Below are 9,376 nucleotides of genomic sequence, written 5' to 3'. Positions count from 1 at the left end.
TGACAGGAACTGTGGAATCTTAAAACAAAAAGATACTTTTTCTGCGTTGAGCCTACTTATCAGTCAAGGCCGTGTTGTCCTGGCTTCACAAAGAATCCTCTCGTACAAGAAGCGAAAGGCACTTTCTTCAAAAGCAGGTGGCCACAATAAATAACAAAAACCTTACTTGCTAAATAATTTTCCATAACATTAAGATTGAACAAAATAGTGACACAAATATTTAACAAGTAAACACAACTCACACAAATAACATACGATTGTCAGTTAAGGCGAAACACATCAAACAATTGTATGTTAAGTCGAGACATTGACTTCTCATTTTCTATGTAGCCCGACCGGCAAGTCATTCCTCTTCATTTGAGCAACCTTCAAAAGAACATCTCCTTCCTGCAGGTTCGGCTTCTTGGTCCTCCCTATACAACGAAACTGAATTCCACTCATATACTCCTTTTCCCAGCGATCCCAGAACATGTTAGCGAGGATCTGGACTCGCTGCCATCGACTCCTCAAGAGATCGCGTCATTGAATTGGCCAGGTGGTACATGCGGTGTGCCAACCTTCTGGGTCAGCAGCATAGCAGGAGTGAGTATTACAGGCTGATCTGGATCCGTGGAGACAGAAGTGAGGGGCCCTGCATTGATAATTGCAGTAACCATGAAAGTCACCAAAACTTCGTGTGTGAGCCTAGCATGGCCATGCTGAAGGAGCATGGCATGCAGGATACGGCGTACAACACCAACCATGTTCCACCCATGCGAGAGCCATGCGGGGGATTAAACTTCCATTTGCACTCCTGTTCTGCATGATAGTTATCGATTTGTGTGTTGTGGCAACCGCTTTTGTTGGTCTGCAGCTCTCTGCAGGCACTCACAAAGTTAGTGCCATAGTCCGATCGGAACCGCTTCACAGAGCTTCTAATGGCGAAAAAAAACGCCTGAGCGAATTTATGAAGCATGACGTATCCATATACTCGATCACCTCAATGTGGACCGCCCGCGTACACATGCAGGTAAAAATGACTGCCCATCTTTTGGCATTGACTTGACCACCTCTAGTTTTTCGCAACATCACCAACCCGGGGCCAAACACGTCCAGGCCGACATATGTAAAGGGTGGATCTGTACGTAGTCGGTCGGTAGTCAAGTCAGCCATGATCTGTTCTTCCTGTTTCCCTCGCCGCTCGCAGCAGGTCACACAGTTGAAGATGAAGCTACTGATCGCTCTCTTTCCCCCAACGATCCAGAATCCGGCTGCCCTGATGGCTCCTTCCGTGAAATGTCTGCCCTGGTGACAAACTCTCTTGTGGAAGTGTCGGATCAGCAGCTGAGTAATGTGGTGTCTGCTAGGAATAAGTATAGGGTGCAACTCATCGGATGTGATCTGGGCTCTCGCTAGCCGACCTCCAACTCTGAGGATTTGATCAGGATCAATGAAAGGACAGAGCTTGCCAGGGTTCGCGGTTAACTTTAAAAACTGCTTGCCCATAGAGCAAGTGCCACTAAAATTTGCCTTGCCCGAGTGGCCAAATTACTTGCCCGACTTGGGCAAGTGACACTTTTTTTTCTCAAAGAATAAAATGTTTAAGGTTGTAAAATGTGCGCCATAAATGTAAATAAACATATAATCTGATAAGCATAAATTAATCTTGTTTTCATCATCAACCATGAAACCCTGCTCACAACAGCAAATGTATCATCCAGTGCAGATATTGAAAATGTTAATTGTAGTTTTAATAATTAACAAATCTGCATGTTAAATTGGGAAAATGATATTACAGCAATCCAGATTATCAATTTTAAGTCCAGGAGAGCCTATTAATTGAGGAATCACATGAGTAAATTATGAGTGTGGGAAATTTGTGTATTCCTTTAAGACCAGTGCCTGTGGTGCTGCCTCCATAAGTTTCATAGCATAAACAGAACACAGTCACTGACACCATGTCAGGTCACATCATGGAGCTAATGAATTAACAGCCAATAATCAAATATTACAGTGAACCCCCGCTACTTCGCGGTTCACCTTTCGCGGGTTCAGTGCTTCGCGGGTCTAAAAAATATTCGGGAGCATTGTAGTTTCGCCGAGCGGCACAAGGGGGCGCTGAAGCGGTTAGACGGTCGGCGTGCGCCGAAGAGGAGAGTGGACGAAGAAGAGAGTGGCCGAAGAAGAGCAGGTTCCCCCGGACGATTGGTGGCGACGGACACGATCGGACACCGTGCGTGAGCTCCGAAGGAGACCGGCCGGCGTGTGTGGCTGTCAAGCCGAAGATAAACAACTTCCGCCCGGGCACTCGCGCGGCGACATTTGGCTTCGTTCGGGACCGTGCGTGAGCTCCGAAGGAGACCGGCCGGCGTGCGTGGTAGTTAAGCCGAATAGGAGCACCTTCCGCCCGGGCAACGGCGGAGAGCGAGGCTGTCAGTTATGAATGAATAAATAAATAAATGAAGAATGCCACCTTTCATTTCACTGTCATGATCCGTGCCTGTCATGCCGCGTGTGTTTTTGTTTTTTCAGATGTGTGGGCGTTCCTCCAGCGATCGTCTCGCGCCATGCCATCATCTGCTGCGAGACGCGCTGATTACACTGACTATATTGTGATTATAATAAATATTGTAACGTTGTATAATAAATCAGGCCAATTTGTCCATCAGCGAACGCTTTTATTATTAAGCCAAAAACGGCTGCTGTTGGCCGCAACCACGCCGATCAGAGAGAGAGCAACACAACGACAACAACATAAAGTTCACTCCCCTGCTGCCTTCACAGCCTCCACAGAAAAGAGGAAAACACAGAACCCTTGAACTATTTACAAAGTCGCTACACTATCTTTGTATCACCACCTTTTTTTCCCATGTCTGCGTTTGGAGAGTCCTGTTCAATCCTCCAGTTCTGCTGGAGGATCATAACATTCACAGGGCACACCGGACGGCATACCAGCAGGTAAAAGTCGAAGTAATTAAATAAATACAAAAAGAAGTAATTGAATAAATACAAAAATAATGGCTGGGGAATAAAAAAATAATAAGTTTTAATAATATTTGTTTTTTTGTTATAACATGAATTTCACTCTCTCTCTCTCTACCAGAATATATATATATATATATATATATATATATATATATATATAGGTGCGAAGTATATATATATATACACAGTGTTTTTTTTTTTTTTTTTTTGAAGGTGTGACGCTACTTCGCGGATTTTCAGTTTTCGCGGGTGGTCTCGGTCCCCATTAACCGCGATAACCGGGGGGTTCACTGTACTCCCTTCCTTACTCACAACTGAATTGTCTACTTAAAAATAGCTGAAATGTTCCGATTTGAACAAACTCGTCTCCACTTGTAAACATGCGCAGAAGGTAAGAAAACTTCCGGCTGTCAATTTTCGGCCGAAATATCGTAGGTTTTTGTGTTTTTCAAACTTCAAATGAGGATGCAACTACAGCAAGTTCCAATACTGCGGGATTTATTGACGTTCACTTTAACTCGACATTCACTGAACGAACTGATCCCCGTAGCGCTCGCCCATTGCCCCCCCCCTCCCCCGATAAGGCCAATGGACCATGGTGGCTTCTGTCCATAAATCTACATCTGACCCAGGATTAACAAGACTGAAAGTCTTTTCTGGGGATCGATTCTCTGTTCTGGTCGTGAGGGAAGTAGGTTCCGTTAGCCATGTAGAAAAGGCCAGCTGCTCTGCCGGCAATGAACGAATGGCATGATCAGCTGGGTTGTCGGTGGTGTGCACATAGCACCACTGATTTGCCTTAGTGGAACCTCTGATGCGCTGCACACGATTGTGGACATAAACATAGAAGCGACTTGCCTCATTGTAGATGTAGCCAAGCACCACTTTGCTATCGGTGAATAACTTGACATCATCCAAAGCCACGTCCAACTCCTCTTGGAGCAGATCTGCTATCTCCACAGTCAATACAGTGGCACAGAGCTCGAGTCGTGGAACTGTGATCTCAGGTTTGGGGGAAAGCTTTGCTTTCCCGAAGATGAACCCTACTTCGCTGTGACACTTGACATCTGTCACTTTCAGATAAGCAACTGCACCTATAGCTTTTGTGGAAGCGTCACAAAAAAATACACATTACTTGTCTAAGAGCTGCAGACAGAGGGCGTGATGTGTACATTCTTGGAATTTCCAGCTCTTGTAAGTCCTTCAAGGCATCTTTTCATTTTTGCCACTTTTCATGACTCTCTTTTGGGAGTGGTACATCCCAGTCGCCAACATTCCGAGTAATGTCTCTGAGTGAAGATTGACCCTGAATGCTGAAGGGTGCAGCGAATCCCAGAGGGTTGTACAAACTGTTGACAGTAGACAGCACGCCACGTTTTGTGAATGGTCTCCAACAGGTGTCCACTCGAAACTGGAATGTGTCCATTGACAGGTCCCAGCCAAGGCCCAGACTGCGTTGCATGGGTGTGAAATCCTGCCCAAGTTCAATCCCTTGCAGCTCCTTGGCAAGGTCTTTATTTGGAAACGCTCTCATGACATCCGGGCTGTTAGATGTGATTTTGTGCAATCGTAGAATGGATTGAGCTAGCATGTGTTGGGCTCTCTCCAACACGTCAACTGCTTCCATCACACTGGAGAATGACTTGAGAACATCATCGACATAAAAGTGGCGTTCAATGAAGAGTCTCACGTGGGCTCGGTACTCCTCTTCTCCTTCCACGGCCGTCTTCTTCAGCCCATATATGGCAACGGCTGGTGACGGGCAATTTCCAAACACGTGGACTTTCATGCGGTACTCCACAATGTCCCCGTCGATTTGATGGTTGTGAAACCACAGGAAGCGCAAGTAATTACGATGCGTATCTTGAACTAAAAAGCTGTGGAACATTTGTTGTATATCAGCCATTATCGCTATAGGTTCCGATCTGAAGCGTACAAGCACACCAACCAAACTGTTGTTCAGATCTGGGCCCCTAAGCAGCACATCATTAAGGGATGTGTTGTTGTGCTGAGCACTCGAGTCGAAGACTACTCTGATTTGGCCTGGCTTCTGGGGATGGTAGATACCAAAGCTTGGCAGATACCAGCATTCTTCATCATATTTCAGAGGAGGGGCTACTTCTGCATGTCCATTACAGAACATCTGTTTCATGAATTCCACATAGTGGCCCTTCATTTCTGGTTTCTTCTTCAAGGTACACCGAAGTGACAGAAGACGTTTGAGTGCTTGTTCCCTGTTGTTTGGTAAGCGCTGTCTTGGAACCCGGAACGGAAGTGGTGCCACCCAACTGTTTGATTCATCCTTAGAGAAATGTTCACTCATGATGCGAAGGAAGATTTCATCCTCAACTGATAGTGCCAGTTTATTGTCATCTACCGAATGGCAAAAAATCTGCTTGCCGAGCTTGTCTTGGGCTGAGCTTCTGTGAAGCTGTTTGGGATGTTCAGCTGCGAACCTCTCTTTGGCACAGATGCTGTTTACGCAGGGTGTAAAGAAGCTGGCTCGACCATTCTCCAGGATACTGGTCCTGAAAGTGTTCACAATGGGTTTGTGGGCTCCCTTAATTAGAATTAGATTAGAAATTAGAAATCCCTTTATTGTCATTGTACTCAAGTGTGCAACGGGATTAGAGGGTTCCCCTCTTCAGTGCAATACAACAATAACACAGACAAATATATAAATTAGATAAATAAATAAGAGAGTGCAATGGAATTTAGTACTGAATAGGGTATATAAAAACACATCACAATGCTGTTCTGCAAGGTAAGGGTGTTCTCGTGTGTGTGTGAGAGTTCAGAATGGAGATGGCTCTCGGAAAGAAACTGTTTCTCAGTCTATTGGTCCTCGATTTGATGCATCTGTAGCGCCTGCCAGAGGGCATCAGGTCGAACAGGTGTGAGTTTGGGTGGGTATTGTCTTTGACGATGTTGAGAGCCCTTCTGAGGCACCGGGCGGTGTAGATGTCCGACAGTGAGGGGAGAGGGCAGCCAATAATCCTTTGCGCTGTTTTGACTGTCCTCTGGAGCCTCACTCTGTCCGCCTCAGTGCAGCCGCTGTACCAGGTGGAGACACAGTACGTCAACAGGCTCTCGATGGACGAGTGGTAGAAGGCTAGCAGCAGCTTCCTGTCCAGGTTGAATTTCCTGAGGACTCTCAGGAAGTGCAGACGCTGGTGGACCTTCTTTACCACTGCTGTGGTGTTGTGAGTCCAAGAAAGGTCGTCGGAGATCTGTACTCCCAGGAACTTGAACGTGTGGACCCTCTCCACACACACGCCTTCGATGCAGAGGGGGGGGCGGCACCGTCTTGTTCCTCCTGAAGTCGACGACAATCTCCTTTGTTTTTGCAGTGTTAAGGTGCAGTCTGTTGTCCTTGCACCAAGCTGTCAGTCTCTTCACCTCCTCTCTGTAGGCTGTCTCGTCACCTTCCGAGATCAGACCGACCACTGTCGTGTCGTCAGCAAACTTGACGATGGTGTTGTTGCCGTGGGCCGGGCTGCAGTCGTAGGTGTAGAGGGCGTACAGGAGAGGGCTCAGCACGCATCCTTGGGGGGAACCGGTGCTCAGCATGCGGGTGGAGGACGTGTAGGGGCCGAGCAACACAGTCTGGGGTCTGTTGGTCAGAAAGTCCTTAATCCAGATGCGTGTGAGGGCAGGGAGGCCGAGAATGTCCAGTTTGGCGACGAGGATGTCTGGGATGATCGTGTTGAATGCCGAGCTGTAGTCCACAAAGAGCACCCTTGTCGATGGCGTCCTCAGTGGATCTGTTAGCCCGGTATGCAAACTGGTAGGGGTCCAGAGTGGGAGGAAGGCAGTCCCTGATGTGCTGGAGAACCAGCCTCTCGAAGCACTTCATGATGACTGGTGTGAGAGCAACAGGACGGTAGTCATTCAGGTGGACGGCGGGTGACTTTTTGGGGACAGGAATAATGGTGGAAAGTTTTCAAGCAGGAGGGGATGACTGCTTGAGCAAGGGAGCGGTTGAAGATCCTGCAGAAAACATGTGCCAGTTGGTGGGCACATGTTTTGAGGACCTTGCCTGGTATTCCGTCAGGTCCAGTAGCTTTCCTGGGGTTAACCGCCAGGAGCGGCGCCTCACATCGTGTTCCTCTACGATGAGTGGGGGGGAGTTGGAGCATGAAGTGCGGGGGTGTGACGGTTGGGGCGAGTCAAAGCGAGCGAAGAAGCAGTTAAGCTCCTCTGCCAGCGATGCACTCGGGTCTACAGAGGTCGTGCTGCTGCCTCGGAAGTTGGTGATGCTCCGTAGACCCTGCCACACCTCCCGTGGTCTGTTGCTGGCAAGGTGGGACTCCAGCCTCCTCTTGTAGTTTGCCTTGGCTAGCTTAATGCCTTTGCTCAGGTCAGCACGAGCCACCCTGTACTGGGCTTTGTCGCCTGACCTGAAGGCAGCGTCACGGGCCTTGAGGAGAGAGCGAACCCTGCTGGACATCCGGGGCTTTGCATTTGGGAAGGTCCGTATAGTCCTGTGTAGGGACACAGTTTCCATGCAGAACTTGATGTAGTCCAGTACACAATGTGTGTAGACACCAAGGTCCTGATGATCAAAGAGGTCCCAGTTTGTGTCTTGAAAGCAGTCCTGTAATTCACTCATGGCGTCGTCACGCCAGGTTTTCACAGTCTTTGTGGTGGGCCTGAATCTGCGTCTGAGAGGGGTGTACGCAGGTGCGAGCTGCAAGGACAGGTGGTCTGACTGGCCGAGAGGGGCGAGTGGGAGGGCCCTGTATGCGTGCTTGATGTTCGAGTACACATGGTCGAGAGTGTTGTCTCCCCTCGTTGGGCACTTGACATGCTGGTGAAACTCTGGGAGTACAGTCTTTAAATTGGCCTTATTAAAGTCTCCCGCTACTACGTGAACGCCATCAGGGTGGGCCCGCTGATGTTTATTGATGACGCACGCGAGTAGCGAGAGCGCCGTGCTAGTGCTAGCGTCGGGAGGGATGTAAACAGCCGTGACAATCACGACCGTTAGCTCCCTCGGGAGAAAATAAGGCCGGCATTTAACGGACATGAACTCGATGTCGGGGGAAGAGTGCTTCTCGACGATCGTGCTATCGCCGCACCAGTTCTCATGCACGTAAACACAGAGCCCCCCGCCCCTTCTCTTACCGGTGTCCCTCGTCCGATCCGCGCGATGTAGCGAGCGCCCGGCCAGCTGGATGCTAGCGTCGGGGACGTCTGCGTGCAGCCAGGATTCCGTGACGACGATCACACTGCTATCTCGTACATAGCGGTTTCCCAGGATTTGTAATCCCAGATCGTCGATTTTGTGGACCACGGATCTGGCGTTGGTGAGGTACAGACTCGGCAGTGGTTGCCTGTGGGGCTGCCGCCGCAGCCGTTGCAAGACACCGGACCGGCAGCCCCGCTTCTGCTTCCTCTCTCTGCGTCGCCTCCCGGTCCCGATGACCAGCCACGGTGAGCCGGGCAGCCTCGCCAGTTCGTTCGGAATTTTACGATCATAGCAAAATTCCTCTGTGATGGTTATTTCGCATCGATATCCAATGTTCACGATGTCCTGGCGGGTATATCGATGTTGTGCCTCAGTTGATGCCAATAAGAGCAAGCAAACACTAATAAAAAGTAATAAGGAGCACTGTGAGGGGGAGCTGTTAGCCGCTGCGTCCATGCGCGCCGCCATCTTGGGAAAAAATAAAAAATAAAATAAAAAAAATATATATTTATATGTATATATATAATATAAATATTGAACAAATTGAAGATAAAAAATTATTAAATCAAATGAATTCAATAAATATTTGGGAACATATTTAAATGAACAAATATTTTGACAAATACTCAAGATTGAAATAAAAAGTATTTACAATATTTGCAAATTTTTACATCTTAAAATAAATAAACATAGTAATCTCAATCTAAAGGATCTAAATCAGGAAGAGTAAAACGTTCCCTTAAAAATAGTGTCTGGGCATTTTTGTTCGTCATGACATGCAATGATTTTTTTTTTTTAATAACTTGAGGTCATTCATCTAACTTGATGTGGGGCCTCGCCTTGAGGTATTTACCTCAATGGATAAAATGTTTTGCAAGTGAAATTAAACTGTTCCCAATAAGTCCATGTCCTTCTCTCCACTAACTATACTTCAACTTTAATGGACGACATCCTCACATTGTTCTTTTTTTCTTCCTCTCCTAATTTTTGTTGTTCAACGATGCAGTTTTTGTTTTCAATATGTGCCAAAGTTCTGCCCTGTGACTGGCTGGCGACCAGTTCAGGGTGTAGTGCGCCTTTCGCCCGTAGTCAGGTGGGATAGGCTCCAGCACCCTCCCGCGACCCTGTACAGGATAAGCAGTGTGGATAAAGACAAGACAAGACATGTGCCAAAGTTGTTTGCGTATCGATATTTTCAAATGTATTTAAGAAAAAAAGTAC

The sequence above is a fragment of the Idiotropiscis lumnitzeri genome, chromosome 2 (assembly GCF_059441095.1).
Source record: "Idiotropiscis lumnitzeri isolate Australia: NSW breed Sydney's pygmy pipehorse chromosome 2, RoL_Ilum_1.0, whole genome shotgun sequence".
Taxonomy (NCBI): Eukaryota; Metazoa; Chordata; class Actinopteri; order Syngnathiformes; family Syngnathidae; genus Idiotropiscis; species Idiotropiscis lumnitzeri.
The sequence above is the reverse complement of the archived record's forward strand: the minus strand, read 5'-3'. Positions refer to the sequence as shown.